The sequence below is a fragment of the Lissotriton vulgaris genome, chromosome 11, assembly GCF_964263255.1.
Source record: "Lissotriton vulgaris chromosome 11, aLisVul1.2, whole genome shotgun sequence".
Lineage (NCBI taxonomy): Eukaryota > Metazoa > Chordata > Amphibia > Caudata > Salamandridae > Lissotriton > Lissotriton vulgaris.
In genome coordinates, this window is record NC_141699.1 from 1,048,919,001 (window position 1) to 1,048,935,967 (window position 16,967).

General features: G+C 42.9%; 1 protein-coding gene across 5 annotated transcripts in view; it reads right to left on the reverse strand.

Annotated features, from left to right (window-relative positions):
* ECT2 (epithelial cell transforming 2) overlaps positions 1 to 16,306 on the reverse strand; it is a 247,927-nt gene extending 231,621 nt beyond the window's left edge. For 2 of the 5 annotated variants that reach the window (XM_086944387.1, XM_086944385.1), the window contains exon 1: positions 16,023 to 16,306. The gene's annotated coding sequence lies outside the window, so the exon portion shown is untranslated. The remainder of the gene's footprint in view (positions 1 to 16,022) is intronic. The other 3 variants (XM_086944386.1, XM_086944384.1, XM_086944383.1) reach the window with 2 other exon arrangements.
* Between the last annotated feature and the right edge of the window lie 661 nt (positions 16,307 to 16,967).

Genomic DNA, 16,967 nt, shown 5'->3' on the forward strand with positions numbered 1-16,967 from the left:
TAAAATGCCCTCAGAGGAAAATTAAAATGGTAATAGACAGGACCATCATTTCCATTGACTCTGCAAACCTCCATCGAGAGCAGAGTCTCAGGACAGCCGCAGGGCCACTGCTGATCGGCAGCAGCAGAGAGGAGTGATAGGCTGGGCACTTTAAACCGCTCAACTATCTTGGACAGCTGGGTTAGACCGAGCAAAGGCCTCCAGTACCCTTGGAGCGCTGAGAGTCTGCTCCATGCAATCCTTGCACTGCGCTTGTGCTGGTTAACAGCTTGAGAGCAGCGCAAGGGTTGGTTAGGGGAGTTGGCTGAGTCCAAGGAGAGCAGACCACAGACATAGCGAGGACATGCAGAAAAGGAAGTAAGTTTTATTTCATTTTATTGTTTACCCCCTCCACAGAAGGTACGACTCACTTGGAGAACCTAACACTCAAGTGAGAGGCCTAATGACAAGAAAATCCAAAACATTGCTCAAACTGAGATAATATACGCGGGTTGGCTGTGATAACACGATTCAGGGTGTCTGAGGCAATCTCTTTGAGATCTTGGAACAAGATGGGTAGACTGGACTATATGGGATTGTCCCTTTCAACCATTCACTTTCTTCAGTCAGTATTCCACCAAAAGCCACAATATTTCAACTATGACTCTTGTTCACGGTGGCTAAGTCTAATCAATTTAAGTTCATACCTTTTAAACATTGATGGGCATTCTAGGACTTGTGGTTCAACTGATATTAAGTCTGAAGAGAATTGCTGGATTCACACAATTTGTAAACTGCGTGGTACAAACGCAAGTCCTACAGGTCTTAAGTTGAGATTCAAAGGAGTGCCTTGATATTCATTTTAGCACAGTGATAGGCCCTTGCACAGTTTGTGCGGCAACAATCACCCACATTTGCTTAAACCAACCGAGTTTGCATTCCAAAATAAAGAAATGTGCATTAATTTTGTAACCAGCAATGCTTCTGTTCACCAATATTTCACAGTTCCAGATCACTCTTGGTTGGCGTTTTATAAATTCTCTATCAACATTGGTGCGCAGGGTCCTCGGACCCTACTTTGCTGCATATTATTTCGGTGGAAGGGTCGCATCGATCTGAAAGCCATTTAACACTGGTCATGTGCTCATAGTCTTCAATGAGGTTGTCCTTGGTATACACCACCACAGTATCTCCCAAGGCGTTTTTGAAGTAGAACCTTTCGGGTTATACAGGTTTAAAATCTGTAGCCCAAACGCAAGAGATCATTTTCTTTCAGCTCTGAAGCAGTTTAGAGTCTTTTACAAGTTCCTTTGATTCTGGGCACCACCACTTTTGTTCAATCCTGAATCAAAATGGTCAGGGAAAATGGTACACTCCAACTGCTGGTGCAGTCGAGGGGGTATGACCCCAATATATTGCAAATAAAAAAATGGATGCTGCCCAATTTTCTATAGATTTGCTTCAAATTCTGGACTTAGACTATTTAAGATTTGGCTCATGCGTCACCTATTTGACTTTATTTTTTTGCTTTATGCTTATGACTAATATTATGCACTTAATTTACTTGAGATTGCTGTAATTTTGCCTGTATTGCACTTTATTTTGGAAACTGTCGGTTTATTAAAATATTACTCATCTTCAGTCTCTCTGAATCAAGACTAATTCATATTGGTAGTTATCGAAATGCTCTTCGAATCTCATCTTTAGGGACACATTTCTCCATCTATTCTTGAGGTTAGCACGGGTCCCACCCAAACATAAGGCACTTTGTTTTTAACATGTCAGACTATCAGAACTAGTGGCAGCAATAGTTTTATTGTACTATTTGTGCCATTCATTGTAAAGCTGAATGTGCTGTAAAGCTTGTATCATGTTGTCCAGCTCCAGTCAAAGAGCAGCATAATCCTTGGGGAGGATTAACACCGCTCCCAGTTTTCAGAGTCAGTATAAAATGTACATATAAGTAAAAAAATCACCATCACCCAGGAAAGTTTAGCAGCTAATCTCTGTACCAAGACGTTTGACAAACCCATAATGGCGGATTAGACAGCACAGATAATAGGGATTTGACACAGGATAAGACATTACTGTCATGTCAGAACATGGGACACAGAGCAAATATTTTTGCCTCCACACAGTTTAGATGGCAGATCATAAAATCTATATCCCCACCCACTCTCAGCCCTTTGGAAAAGGGCCTTAAGAAACTGAGCATTCAACACAAGATGTTGCCTGTCCTTGGACACCACCATAGAACACCCCTCTGGGCACAGACACATTCCTCCTACTAAAAGTGTGAAGGGCCAAGAAACAAGCACGCTGGTGCTACAGAAAAACAAAATTATAACATGTGTAAGAGGGCACTCTGGTATAAATTGTGTTAATCTACACGTCAAATGCATTCCTAAATGTGGTTCCAAAGGTTCTACGATGGAAAAAGCCACTTACACACCTAACCAAGTAGAGTTGCACTTGGGGAAAAAATTAAACATTGTAATAAATCTATATACAAAATAGAATGGTGTATACAAGATCTACTTATAGAACACTAAACTTGCAATTTTATTAGCAAATGCTTCTATGTTGAGGACGCAACAAATTTTAACACTACCCGAGAAAACGTCTTCTGGGAAATAAAAGGTAACCGAGGTACCTGGAACAACTGGAAGAAAAGGCCAGGTAACCTCTCTTGAAACTGGAGACATTAAATAACCTTTGCGGACAAAAAACAGCAACTAATCTCTACATTTAATAGAACAAACCAGCCAGTTAATCCTGTGTACCCAGTACTTCCTTAAGACACTCCTTTTTCATGGGAACAGGTTTTCCGGTTAAGTGTCCCCTTTATTATTTGTACAAATACCAGAGGAAATTTCTCGCAAAGAAATGTAGACATAAGCATTCAAGTGGGTAATATCAAAACCCAAAGTTCAGATGATTAAATATAGTCAAAGACCTGCCCCTCTCCACCAACCAACCACTACAAGCCCACACCCAACATCTAGGAGAACTTTTAAAATATGTATTTTTATTTTTAAACTGTCTCGACACTTCTAGATGCAATGAGATACTAACTATCGCACTGCACCTTAACAGCTGTTCCCCGGGAGGCAAAAAGTATGAAGAAACGCGCTCCCAACTGAGAGAACCCAACCTATATATACGATACACAGGTGTATGTATACAGTAGGTAGCAAAAAAGCCCTTCCGCCTCCCCCGTAAATGCACACAACCACACCGGGGTTAGAAGACACCCCTTCCTAGAGACACGCGGGTAACCCCACATCATCAGTACAGCTGTGTTACTAAGAGACTAAAGATCAACTACATATAAACTGCATCACAACATTTCCCTACGGGTCCTCCTAGGTCAGCATTACAGACCGGTTGCTTAAAAACACCCACAATAAAAACTTCACAATTCTGGTCGGGCCATTTAGAGAGCAGAGATCAGCAGTGTCTTAAATGGTTACAGTACCCATTTGAGGTTAGGTGACCTTTGATCCTGTACACTGTACACCAGCAAAAGGAAACAATTATCCAAACCGGATATGACCGATTACTTAAACACGTGCAGGTACAATTTTACAGATTAGTGGCAAACCTAGGAAATGAATCAGGCTTTCTTCTAGGGCACAGCAAAAGCGTGTTTGCAGGCATTTATATTTTAGCTACGAGGCAACGTTTGGCACCAAAAAGAGCATGCCAATGGCCCCTTGTGAAATCTCGAGTTCAGGTGCCTCAGAAGTTTGGAATTTGAAAATGCAAACATGGCCTCTGCTTTTTTGTTTGCAGATTGGTAACACGATAACAATCGCACAATGCGCTGCGTGTACCTGGGAAACCGAGTGCGAGAACCTACACCACTGTTTGCAAAAAGCACTGACAAGATGTCGTTTTCTATAGAATATTCACTCCACATACGGGTACACAGAGCATAAAACACGCATTTTTTCTAGGATAGTCAAAGACCTGCAATCATCCATGCACACAGACCAACATAATGCACAAGGATGGCACGTGTTGATGTGCAGTAGGCAGGCACAGGGTCTTTTAGAAAGGTCTCATGGCTTTGTACGTGAGGCACGAGCCGCAAGTCCGTCCTACTTTTTCCTTATCATTTTTGGAGTAATTCCTGACCGGGATACCAGCCGCTCAACTAATCGTAAAGCCAAACAAGCACTGGTAAATGCATTCAGTTTTGCCTACTGATTAATAATAAGCTGTTTTTGTTTTAAGTTGCAGCTTGCCGAGTAGTTGTACAATATAAGTTACAGTAAGTCTGTTAAAGTGTTATGACTATGTACAAAAAGGCAATATATTGTGCTGTTACTAGTGGTATAGTGTGGGTAAGAAATAGCAACATTTTGAAAAATGTAAGTGGGAAACAGAATTAATTGATTTAACAGCAATATTTTACTGGACAACGGCGAGACGGCGGCACTCATCCTTCTGGACCTCTCTGCCACCTTCAACACCGTCATCCACGGCACACGACTCCACGACGCAGGGACCCGAGACAAGGCCATGGACTGGACCTCTTCCTGCCTCTCCGGCAGAGTCCGCCTCCCCCTGTTCTGATCCAAAGCCTTGGAGATAATCTGTGGCGTCCCACAGGGATCCTCCCTCAACCAGACGCTGTTCAACATCTACATGGCGCCTCTCGCACGCATCGGCCGACACCACGACTTCAACTTAAACTCCTACACCAACGACACGCAACTGATCCTCTCCCTCACCAAGGACCCCCTCACCGCCAAATCCAACCTCCACCATGGAATGAAGGCTGTCGCCGACTGGGAGGATAGCGGCCTTAAACTGAACACAGACAAGACTGAGATACTCGTCCTCGGGCCCAACCTCTCAGCATGGGACAACTCCTGGTGGCCCGCATCGCTGGGGACACCCCCTGCACCTACCAACCACGCACGCAACCTAGGAGTCATCCTCAACTCAAAACTCACCATGACCAAACAAGTCAACGCTGTCTCCTCCACTTGCTTCAACACCCTCCGTATGCTCCGCAAGATCTACAGATGGATCCCGACAAACAAAAGGAAAACAGTCACCCAAGTCCCTAGTCAGCAGCAGACTAGACTACGGAAATGCCCTCTACGCTGGAGCTCCGAACAAGCTCATCAACAGACTGCAAAGAATCCAGAACGCCTCTGCACGCCTGATCCTCGACGTCCTGCGCCGCGACCACCATACCCCCCACCTGAGGAACCTGCACTGGCTCCCTGTCAACAAAATAATCTCCTTCAAGGCACTCCACAAGACCGGCCCAGCCCATCTCAACAGTCGACTCTCCTACGTACCCAACAGGAAACTTCACTCTGCAGACCTCTCGCTGGCTACCGTCCCACGCATCCGTAGAACCACAGCCAGAGATAGGTCCTACTCCCACCGTGCCACCAAGACCTGGAACACCCTCCCCCTCCGAAGACCTAACTTTCAGGAGATGACTCGACCTGGCTGTTTGACCAGTAGCAACAGCGACCCCCCCCCCCCCCTCCCCCCCTCCCCCCCCCCCTCCCCTCCTCAGCACCTTGAAACCCTGGCAAGTATGTAGTGTGCTTTACAAATTATTTGATTGATTGAATATTGTGTTTAGAGGAGTACCGACAACTTATGGCCTTGGCACCACTGCACCACCATTGAAATCATGGTCCTAGTGCCCGCTAGATAACTGCACTTGTGACTGTTTAGCAGAAAAGTTTAGCAAAATTCTGTGTTTAGTGGGGTGCTAGAGCTTTTGGCCCCAGTGCCAATGCACCTGCTGCACTATTCAAATCATGACCGTAGTGCTCGCTAGATAATTGCACTTGTGACTGCCTGTTTAGAAGTCAAATATAGGAATATTATGTGTTTAGAAGCGTTCAACAACTTTTGGAACCGGTGCCACTGCAACAGCTGCACCATTCAAATCATAACCCTGTTGTCTGCAAGGTAACAGCACTTGTACCTGCCCGTTCAGTAGGAAAATATAGTATAGCTCTTGTATATTAACTTTATTTTTAACGTGCAATGTTTATTACACCATTCAGAATTTGATGATAATGAGCAAAAAGATTACGTTGAAAATATCAATCTAATAATGCCTGCAAAGAAAAGCCCTGAGGCTATATAATCTGCTTTACACAATTAAATGAGAAAAAGCAAGCATTCCAGCATACTGTTAGAAGCGGTCTGCCTTTTCCATGGGAAAAGATCTTATCTTGACAGTGAAAGGGCCTTAAACAATCTGAACAGCTTTAGCAGAAGTATAGTAAATGCGTGCAGCCGGGGGAAATAATATAAAAAAACATTAAACTTTTTTAAATTCTACACAAAAGCGAATGAACACAGTAATTCAGCTGGGGGGGGGGGGGGGGGGGGGGGGGGCACTGATAAGAGCCCCCTTTCAAAATATATTAAAAACAAAAGAGATTTCACAAGCACAGCACAAGTAAAAACTAAAAATTACACATTTTGCTCAAAAGCTCCTAATACACAATAGTTTAAGGCCTATGACAGACTACTTAATTACAGCATTTATATCTGAAGTGGCACGCACTGTGGTATGTAAGATTCAGATGCTATCCATCATTTGCAACCAAAAGGGCGCCTGTTCCACACCACGTACCTATAAGCATATGGTGTGCGCTTTTACCTGCCCAGGTTTTAAGGGATAGTACGTTTCAAAACAAGTAAACATTCGGTGCACATACCCCAATTGCGCACAAACGCCGGAAGAACTTTATAGAATTTTTTTTTTATAAAATAAAAAAAACCACCACACACACCCAACTGTTAACAATATTTCACCCTAATCAGAGGGGACTAAGGACTTGAATGAAAGCGATATCATGCCGCAGACCAATCATTGTGGCGACCACAAGCTTTCCCAGATTAGGTTTCAGCCCCGTTTTAATGGCATGTTGGTATACTATTTACTAAATACATGAAAAAAATCAAGAGCATCAAAGTCGGAAGACCATGAAAAAAAAAAAAAAGATTAAATGAACTATTTGCCGCCGCAGATATACGAAATGTCAGACTTGGCATGCTGGCACCTGGAAAGATTCGGGGTTAGGGAACCATGGACAAGCACCGCCACCTCCTCGACCAGCCCCACTGGTCACATTCAAGTTCAATCCAACACAAAAGGAGGTGTAAAGTATGCCTTAATTCTAGCTCATCAGATTTCCTTATGGTTATACATAATCTCAAAATGTACTCGCATCATCTTCCACCTGGGCAAAAACAGTCTAAAACGTGGCCGCGACTTGCCAATGGAGCCGAGACTAGGTTGCAAGGAGCTGAAGGCTAGGAGTGCCATTCCACCCAAGTGCCCGTTGCTAGGATCCACCATAAAAAAAACATGAAGAGGCTTTGTTCCCTCAAAACATGTGATGGCTGGCTGTCTTCTTTTCAGTAAATGAATAAAGATGGATTTGTATAACATGACAAAGAAGGTGTAATGTGAATTCATTTTAAGATTAAATATTGCCTTAAGGAAATCGGATGATCTAGAATTAAGGTATGCTTTATACCTTCTTTCATGTTGGATTAAATTTAAAAGGAGTTGCAAGAAGCAGTTGCAGAAGGAGTTGCAGTTAAGAGTAATCGCCGAGTTCAGATAATGTTCCACCGAGGCCAACTACTACAATAGAAGAAACATGGGCCTTCCCCAAGTAGAGAAACTCACATGGTTGCTAGCCCCAACAGGTAGCAGCCCCATTACGCCACCCACCTACTGATTCTACCTTCTGGTGTTCACGAGGAAGTTAGACGATCAATTCTGTTGCAAGCTCCAATTATATGCATCAACACAAGTCTGCATTGATTTTAACATGCTAAATCAGCTGCACCAAGTTGTACAAGTCAAAGGCTGGGCAGGGGTAACCTCCCAAAAAGTGGGGGCTCTATTCTAATGACTCCTACCGTAGACTAGGTGTATTCGTAAAGAGATTAATCTTTAGCTGCTTCCTGAAAAGGGGGGTGGGTGGCAGGATGTTCGTCAGATAGGAGGTGGATAGCATGAGGATGGACAGTTTTTGGTCTATTACTTCCTAGTTTCAAGGCTGGCTATGTTCCTTTCTCCAGCACATATCTTGTTCTGGGCAGTCAGGTGGGGAAGCAGCGGAGGCAACTGCTGAGGATTTTGAAAAATATTCAGCAGGTAATATGGCTGGGCAAAGTGAGCAAGAGAAGTAACTGAAGCATTTGCACGATATGGGATTACTTATTCAAGCCCTTGAGGAGTCACATGGAGGACATTTCTTTTTAATGCTAGGTGGCTATTGTGAATGGCAGCAAGCAAAGCCTTGCCGCCATCGAGACGGGATAGGACCATTGCCAAAATGAAAGTATTGGTTCTAAGAGACATAGCTGGACTTTTCCAACGCAACTACTGGTCCAGGGGGTTTAAGAATTTTTTTTTGTGGAGAGTTGCAATCCTTACAGAAGTGACTACCAACATAGAACCAAGGGCACCTGGTGCAGGTTGAGGGGTGAAATATTTCCAGTTCATTGCTGTAAACCATTTTTGAGCATTAGTATGCAGACAATGGAAAATGAGAAAGTTTAATGGATGTGCGCTCTACAGGTCAACTATAGGCTTTAAACTGCACTCGCAGTGTACATACTTTTGTATTAATCTAGTAGAAGAATCACAATAATCTGTTGTGTAAATGGCCATCTAGGCTGTCAGTTGGTCCCGTCTTTTGTTTCTAAGGTATAGGAGACTCCTTCAACCTGTGGGGCCACTACAACGCCGACGAGTCCCTTACCTTGCCACCAGCAGGTCTCCTCTCAGTCCCCAGCACTGGTCTCCCCTTGCCCCCGTAGCCTCGTCCACCTCGGCGCGGCCGCTGTTGAGGGAGAGACCACAAGTTCCAGGGGGCTTTGCGGCAGGAAGCCGTGCGACCAGACTTCCGCGCCTGGAGGCGCTTTAAAGATCAATCCAGACTCCGGGACGCGTGCGGGAGAAGCCCGGGACAAGGGCGGGACAGTCTGTGGCAGTCCGGGGCAGGGCTGGGCCACAGATTTTGGTCTTGCTACTGAGCCCATTCATCCCCCTCAAGTGAGAGACTTTTATTCTATTGACTGTGGACATTGTCCAGTTTTAATTACCATATTTGGCCTCAGGTCTGTGTGCCAATTCTGGTACTAGTATATCTTGACATTCATGATAGTCTTTGTCCTTTTAAACTTATTCAAACATTTAAGGGTTTGTCGCCAGATTTGACAAGGTCTAAACAGAAACCCGATAAAACCACACCTGTGTTAGCTACTTTAGATAACTACCTAGTGAAAGTCGTTAATAAAATCAATAAGTACCGGAGAGCTTCGCTAGGACGGGGGAGTCCTCCTGCCATACACCCAGCCTCTCCCTCTCCACCGGCTGCACTAGTAAATGATGACAGTATAGAACTGGATAATAGGTTAGTTGTCACGACCGGAGCTCAGGTTCACTCCGATTCTCATCAGGACACCCTGGATGTATCGATTGAGGCAATGGAGCAATGCCCACGGGCCCCTAGAGCGGTGAGGGCATGTAGGAAGCTACAAATCAAACGTGGGGGAAATCGTACCAAAAAATAAAAATAAAAAAAGGAAGAGTAGAAACACCCCCAAAAAGCCATTTGGGTGTTCCTGAACTTTTGGAAAGATAAGGCGCAGTTAAAATTAATTCTGAGCAACTTGATCTTCTAGCTAGAGTTATTGAAACGAAGATGGAAGAGATCATTAAACCCCTAGTGCTTAAATTGGATATTATCTACCTAGAAGTCAAAAGACTAGAGGGTCTTCTGGAAACACATTTGGCCGCGGCCGAAAGATCTAAGGTTGCTGCCATGGGTCCAGCTGAAGAGGGTCATGGAACCAGTAAAAGCATATCTAACCCACCTAGAGGGAGAATAAGCGCAACACAAACTGCTATGCCTGATCCAACACCAACTAATTGTCTGAATAAACAGGCTATAGCATCATCAGAGAGCAAATTGGGTTTTAGAGAAGTAAAGAAAAGCTGTTTTATTAATCTCCCCCCGACTGTGCACTCTATGTGGTCGTTCTGACCAATGTTCCGCCTAATGATCCTCATACCAAACAGTCCCACCAGGAATCTCATGAATCGCTAAAAAATAAAACAGTTTCATGGCTGAATAAGCATTGTGGCTTTCCAATTGCCTACTCTGATCAAATATTATCCACCTGAAGGGTAAATTGGATTGGCCCGTCTTGAAAGAGCTGTAGGGGTGACTGAGTTATTATTAATTTCAAACACCCCCAACACGTTGCTACAGCCTTGTTAAGAGCAGCCTCCCTAGTATATGATGCGAATAGTGTATATGTGCGCCCACTCCGCTATTTCTATAGTCACCTTACTGCAGCATCTCCCGATACGAGTAGAAGCAGACCCTTTTTACCTATTGTCCGCCCTGTCTTTGAATTAACTATGCAGAACAGGTTACAAGCTTTAAGGTCCTTGGACACAAACGACTGATATCTACAGGGTTGTGGGTCACCTGTAAGGGCGATCATAAATAGTCAGACAACTGAACCAAATGTCCTGCATACAGTCCCAGAGCAAATCTTGACGGTGGTCTAATAGTGAATAATGACTGTGGGGATGCATCAAATGTTAACTCAAAGGCAGGGGGACGGTACACATACTATTGTTGCATCGGATGCTATAAGTACTACGCATGTTAATGGTATTTCAATTGTTAGTTGGAATATTGCTGGACTTAAATCTAAGGGGAATGTTCTGGGCTGAATAGTCATGATATTCTATGCTTCCAGGAAACTTGATGTAGGGAAGATGTAAATTATGAGGGGTTTGTTACTTATAGTTTGGTGGCACAAGGTTCAACCTCACGGAGAGGTAAAGGTGGTCTTCTGATTTTGGTCTCTATTAAACGACAAACTGTAGTAAAAAGGTACTTGACCGTGGGTGCACACTTACAGCTTTTGTGGCTTATCGCGGACCAAGGGCGCAATATATTACTTGTTAATTACTACAATGATGTGTTTGATAACTCTAGGATGACAGCAGTCAATGATCTAGTGAGTGTAATTGATAATTTCAGCACAGAATTAAACGTTTTATTTGATTTTATTTGGGTGGGCGATTTTAACTTACCGCTGTGTGAACTGTCAACCCAAAAGGTCTGTGGGGTTATTAATAATGTTGGTTCAGATGACGTGCATTTCAAACATAACAGCTACGGTGAATCATTACACAAGCTTATGGGCCGCCATGACCTAGAAATCTTAGATTTTGCTAAAGATGATCTGGGTCAGACTATTCCTAACTATAAGAACAAGCAGAGCAGTTCAGTAATTGACCATGTGATTGTCTCATCGAATATTACCCCATACGGTACCCCCCCCCCCAGGATCGAGGCCTTATCTTTAAGAGACCACAACTGTATAATTTTGGTATGTACTTTGTGGGGAGGATGCGGGTACTACAATTACTAATGTGGAGCCACACAGACCTAATGGTGTAAGAATAGGATGGGTAGGGGAGAAGGCTAAAGATTTGTTAAGTTCTATTGGCAAAGAAAGTTTGATTGACATCACCCTTATTCTGGATACAGATACAGATCACGAGCGGGTTTTAACTGCTTTTACGACATCAATAAATCCATTGATGCCAGGTTCACTAGACCTAAAAAAACACAATGTTGAAATGGACCGGGTTGGTTTGACCATATGTGTACCAGTTTATTAACTAAGCTAAAACACGCTCTGGCAAAAAAGCCTAGGGTCCCCGGTGAAATCGTCAATTTAAGACTAGAGTACAAGCAAGCACTAAAGAGGAGGAAGGGTGAGATGCAGCAGCAGGCCTGGGATTCACTTAATAAAGCTGCAGAGTTATCTAATAACACATTGTTTTGGGCAACAGTTAACTCAGCTTTTCTTAAGGAGGAAAACACGCCTGAGCTAACTTCCAACGTATCTAGAGATGACGGTCTCGCATTTCTCCCAAATATTTGGTTTGTCTAACTTTGTCGATAACAACCCTAGTAGATGACCCACTATTCCATTGGGCATAACTGCTAAAGAGGTCGAGCTTGGCATCGGTGCTAGTAAGGGGGGCAAAGCTCAGGGACCTGATGGGGTCCCTATACATGTTTATAAAAGCAGCCCCAGAGTTGTAGAGCCCTCTTTTGGCCACTGTTTTTAATGCTGCTATGTACTGTGGCACCAAAAACCTGGGGGGGAATCCATCATAATCCCGATTCACATAAAGGGCAATAGAGCTAATGTAAGAAATTATCAGCCCGTCTCTCTTCTAGACTCCTCAGTTAAGATCATGAGTAGAGTTATGTTGGTTAGACTAGAAGAGTGGGTGGAGCAAGAGGGCGTCCTAGCCGACAGTCAGTTCGGGTTTAGAAAGGGTCGGGGCCACTCGACCAGAGTATTAACCTTGATTTATTGATAGGCAAATACAGGGAAGCTAAACAGGGCTCATTACACCTCCGCTTTGCAGACCTCAGTAGTGCTTTCGATATGGTCGACCACACTATATTGTGGCCGACCCTGTTACAGCTAGGAGCACTAGAGGGAATAATTTTCTTTCTCACCAGATTATACGAATAGTTAGAAACATGTGTGCGCTATGGCACCAAAGGTGAATGCACCCCGAAATTCAGGGTTAAACGAGGGATTAGGCAGGGCTGCGTAGTAGCCCCCCTACTTTTTATATTGTTTATTAATGAAATTGACTCCATTTTAAAAGATGTAAATGCTGATGCCCCTAAAATTAAAGGGTTTCTGTACCAGTGTTATTATATGCTGATGACGCTGTCCTGCTTTCAAAAACACCCCTCGGACTACAGCGTCTGATCGATAGATTTTCTAACTTTATCAAGGATAGAAAACGGTCTATCAATAAGGGGAAAACACATACAATGACTTATGGGGCTAGACGAAAAACCTCTAATGCCTTTTTTTATTGAGGGTGAAAAGGTGCTATAAGTAGATAAATTCAATTCTGCTATCTCGGTATAACCTTCTCGAAAAACAGAATGTGGACTAATGAATTCAATAATGTTAGTAACAAAAATGGCAAAAAATGCACATGGTGTTTTTAGATTTGCGGCAAAAGTTGGTGACAGATGCACAAGGGATATGCTCCACATTTATCATGCCAGATGTGTCACCATTGCAATGTACGGTGCAGGGGTATAGGGACACGTGCTCCCATAATCTGCAATTGGAGGAGAACTCTTTTAAAAAAAAAAAAAAAAACTTATGTTTACCTTCCTCCAACTGAGTTGATCCATCGGGAATTGGATATCCATTTTTTAGAGGATCCATTATTAATGAGGCCATTAATGCTATGGCGGTCGATATGGCTTAAGGAAGAAAAGGCTTTTAATAGATTATAGAGGATTGTTTATCAATGGATAAATTCCGCAATATCCTGTGGTTAAAATATGTTGCCGACTGTTATTTAGAAATATTTAATATTAATGTATTGATTGACCCTAGTGCCGCATCTAAGATATCCAAAGTAGAGCTGAAAACTACATTCCTAGCCCAAAAAACAAGGAAACGGGTCTCCGCTTTTGGATCTATGTCCACAGTCATGTTTTACAGTAAATACAACATGAATGAAGGTTTTCCAGGTTACTTAGCTATGGTGACTAGGCCATCCCATAAGTTTGTGCCAACTAGGCTGAGGTTTGGCGTAGCACATCACTTAGTGGCCCTGCCAAACCTTAAGAAACATCCAACTGGGCCTTGCCCGTGTGATGGCGTTACCAAACAAAGCATTTTGCACTTTTTATTGATTTGTAAACTGTACATGAATTTTCGATTAGTCCATTTGAAACCCATGTTTGTCAAATATGGCGTATGTACTGTTAATCAGGCGATTAATTTGCTATTTAACATGGAGTCTGCCGATATCTGCTTTTTTACTGCCACCTTTTTAAATTGCTCGATTAAGGCACGTAAAAGTATGCTATTTTAGGAACACTGTCTGTATTTTTATGATATTTTTTTATAATCCGTATTCTGTAATATTGATATTATATATGCTTTGTCCTTTTATGGTCATTTGTTATGTGCCAAATAAAGCTTCATGAATTGAATTGACTCCTTCCCAATCCTAATAAGTATTGAGTAGTACTGGCATCAAGAGATCCAACAGGAATGACATTGATCATTCACCCTCCTGGTGCATAAAACCATTGCTTGGTCAGCTCATTGGTGTCCCTTTCAACGTTCAGGATTATTAATAAAAGCTTCATTAATACTATAACCTGCCACATTACAACTTGAAGTAAACAAAGACCTTATTCCACAAAACACATTAGGCTGTTTCAATTAATTTTTATCCGGATTTGAATGGCAAATTAAAAGAAAATTCTTCTAGAAAAAAAGTCTAAGTTTACACTTTTTGCTTAACCAAAGACCACAAACAAGCATTGGGAAAGCTAATAGGTGTACGTTGGCCTCCAAAAGTTGGTGCTGTCAATGCTAATTTTGAGATGGTTTTTGAAAACTCTATTGTAGGGTAATCTTCTTGGCACCTCAATCAAACAAATCATAGCCCCCGGCACAGGGAACTATTTTGTATGTGCACTCCTTGTGAAAGGGAAAAATATTGTCACTCACAGAATGACAATAATGGCAAAAGGATGAAAACGGTTGACTGGAATACATATAACTTTAGTAACATTGTAAAGTCTTTGTTAACACCAGTGCCACAGAGAAGTATTTAACTTAAGTGGCCTGATACAGTTCTGCAGATTTATAATGCACCATTTGACTGTTGCAGCGGAGCAGGCACGACTCACAATCTCCGTGTTTAGAACTGTAACGCTGATTGCAGACGGAGATATAGAACGATACCACTGCGCAGGTGGGAGAACTAAAGTCTGGTATGTTGGAAGAAGTAATACTGATAGTGCACCATGACTGCTTTCCAATAGAGCAACCCTTCGTAACACAATGAATCTGTTCTGGGCCTTAGTTTTCTAGATGGCTTCGTTTTACATTTAATGTTGAGATGATGAAGGGCCTTCAAGTGCCAGCATGCAAAGCCAGGCATGGATTGATCGCCGGTCACAAGAAGGTTAAAGTTACTAAAGGGGAGCACTTGTGATGGCAAACTAGTTGCCAAAACTTATTTTGCATACAGGTCAGTGCTCCAAGATTCAGATGTACACTTCCACAATGGGTGAATGGAAAAGCCTCGGGTTACGCTCACAAAGCCTCCACTGTTTTCACAAACGTCAGCCTGTGCATGCACAAGACATGGTTTATGGGCATCACTAAGAAGCTATACGAAAGCCCAGAGCTGCGCACTAAATAAATGCAGACCTCGGGTTTCTGAGGTTACTTGACCTTCCATTATAGGAAATTCTATTCTCCATGACTATGGAAGTGCCTTCCCAGTGTGTTCTTGTGGTTTGAGTGTCTGCCATTTATGGCAGTATTATCCTACTTGTGTTTGGTACTCTTTTGTAACATGCACACGTCACTTTTCTCTTGTAACACACTGTTTGCTACCTCTTACATTTTGTTTGCTTTAGATACTTGCACAAGTACCACCATTGCCTACATAATGTTGGTTCTTGTGTTTGAGTGTCTGCCATTTATAGCAGTACTATACCTCTACTTGTACTTTGTAGGCTTGTGTAACCTGCACACGTGTCACGTTTTCCTCCTGTAATGTACCGTTTGCTACCTCTTGTATTTGTTTGCTCACGATTGTCACTTTTGTCTCAAGTAACCCAACGTTTGCTCTTGTAATTTGTTCACTTGTAATTTTCTCCTCATGTAGCAGTACTGTTCCTACTGTGAAGCGCTCTGACAACTTCGGGTAAAGTCTGCGCTATATAAAAACTCATAATATAAACCTCTTTCCCAGCCCATCTTTTGCAGTATGCGAGTTGTCCTGTCTATTCTATTATAGCAAGGACTACAAGTCCCAGAGTGCAAAGCCCTGAACTGAACCTACTACTTGCGCACCGAGCTAGAAAACGGAAATATCTGTAAACACTATAACATACACCAAAATACAGTGATATACTCACGAGTGCAACAATTCGATGAGAAGGCACCGAGCAGCACAACTGGACCAGGCCTCCGGGAAGGCTGCCGGGAGCGGGTCAGAGCTCCCGGTGAACTCTGCGAGTTCTCGACGGCAGTTCTTGACAACACCAGTAGTCACTCCTTAGCCCAAACACTAAACAAAACAAGGCTCTCCTCCATTCACTTCCACAACTCAGCGTCTTCCCTTACCCGCGGCAGCCATTTCAAAAATCAGGAGGGCTGAAGCAGGGGATTGGTCAGCCTGCAATGAGAGCCTGCAGGAAAATGAAAGCGGACTTCTGATTGGATGCTTTTGAAACGATTACACTTACTTCCCTTCACGATTGGAGGACGAGCCGGGCCACCTGCATCCTTAACCCGCCCCACGCTACCGCTGATTGGAGGAATTCCTTTTGAATCTAACTCTGTCTACTCAATGGGTTGACAGCAGGTCCCCGGGGCTTGCTCTACAATGCTGGATTTGTGTATGTGCGGCATAAGTCTGCCACCGGCTACTTACCCGTATATTTTGCATTGCAATTGACCATGACATTTTAAAAAAATGTACATCGTTTTTACAGAATTAGGAGAGTCGGAAATAACTAAACGTATTGTGACAGGTCATATTTCACATCACACTATAAATGTCAAGTTGTATTAACCAGCTCTTTCACAACTAATATATAAAATGTGGTTTCATGCATAACAACAAGGCTAACAAGTGCAAATTCAGTGAAACTAATAGATGAAAGTGAATCGTGTTAGAATTATTTCACCAGTGTTGCTTTCCATTTACACAATTCTTTTGAAGAAAGGCTCGACCACAATAATAACCACTTGTTCGATGGTTTGCATACATAACATAATCTAGTTGGTGTAACAACAATCACATAGACTCCGTTTCATACATAGGCCCACATAGGACAGGGCATACAAACATCATCTAA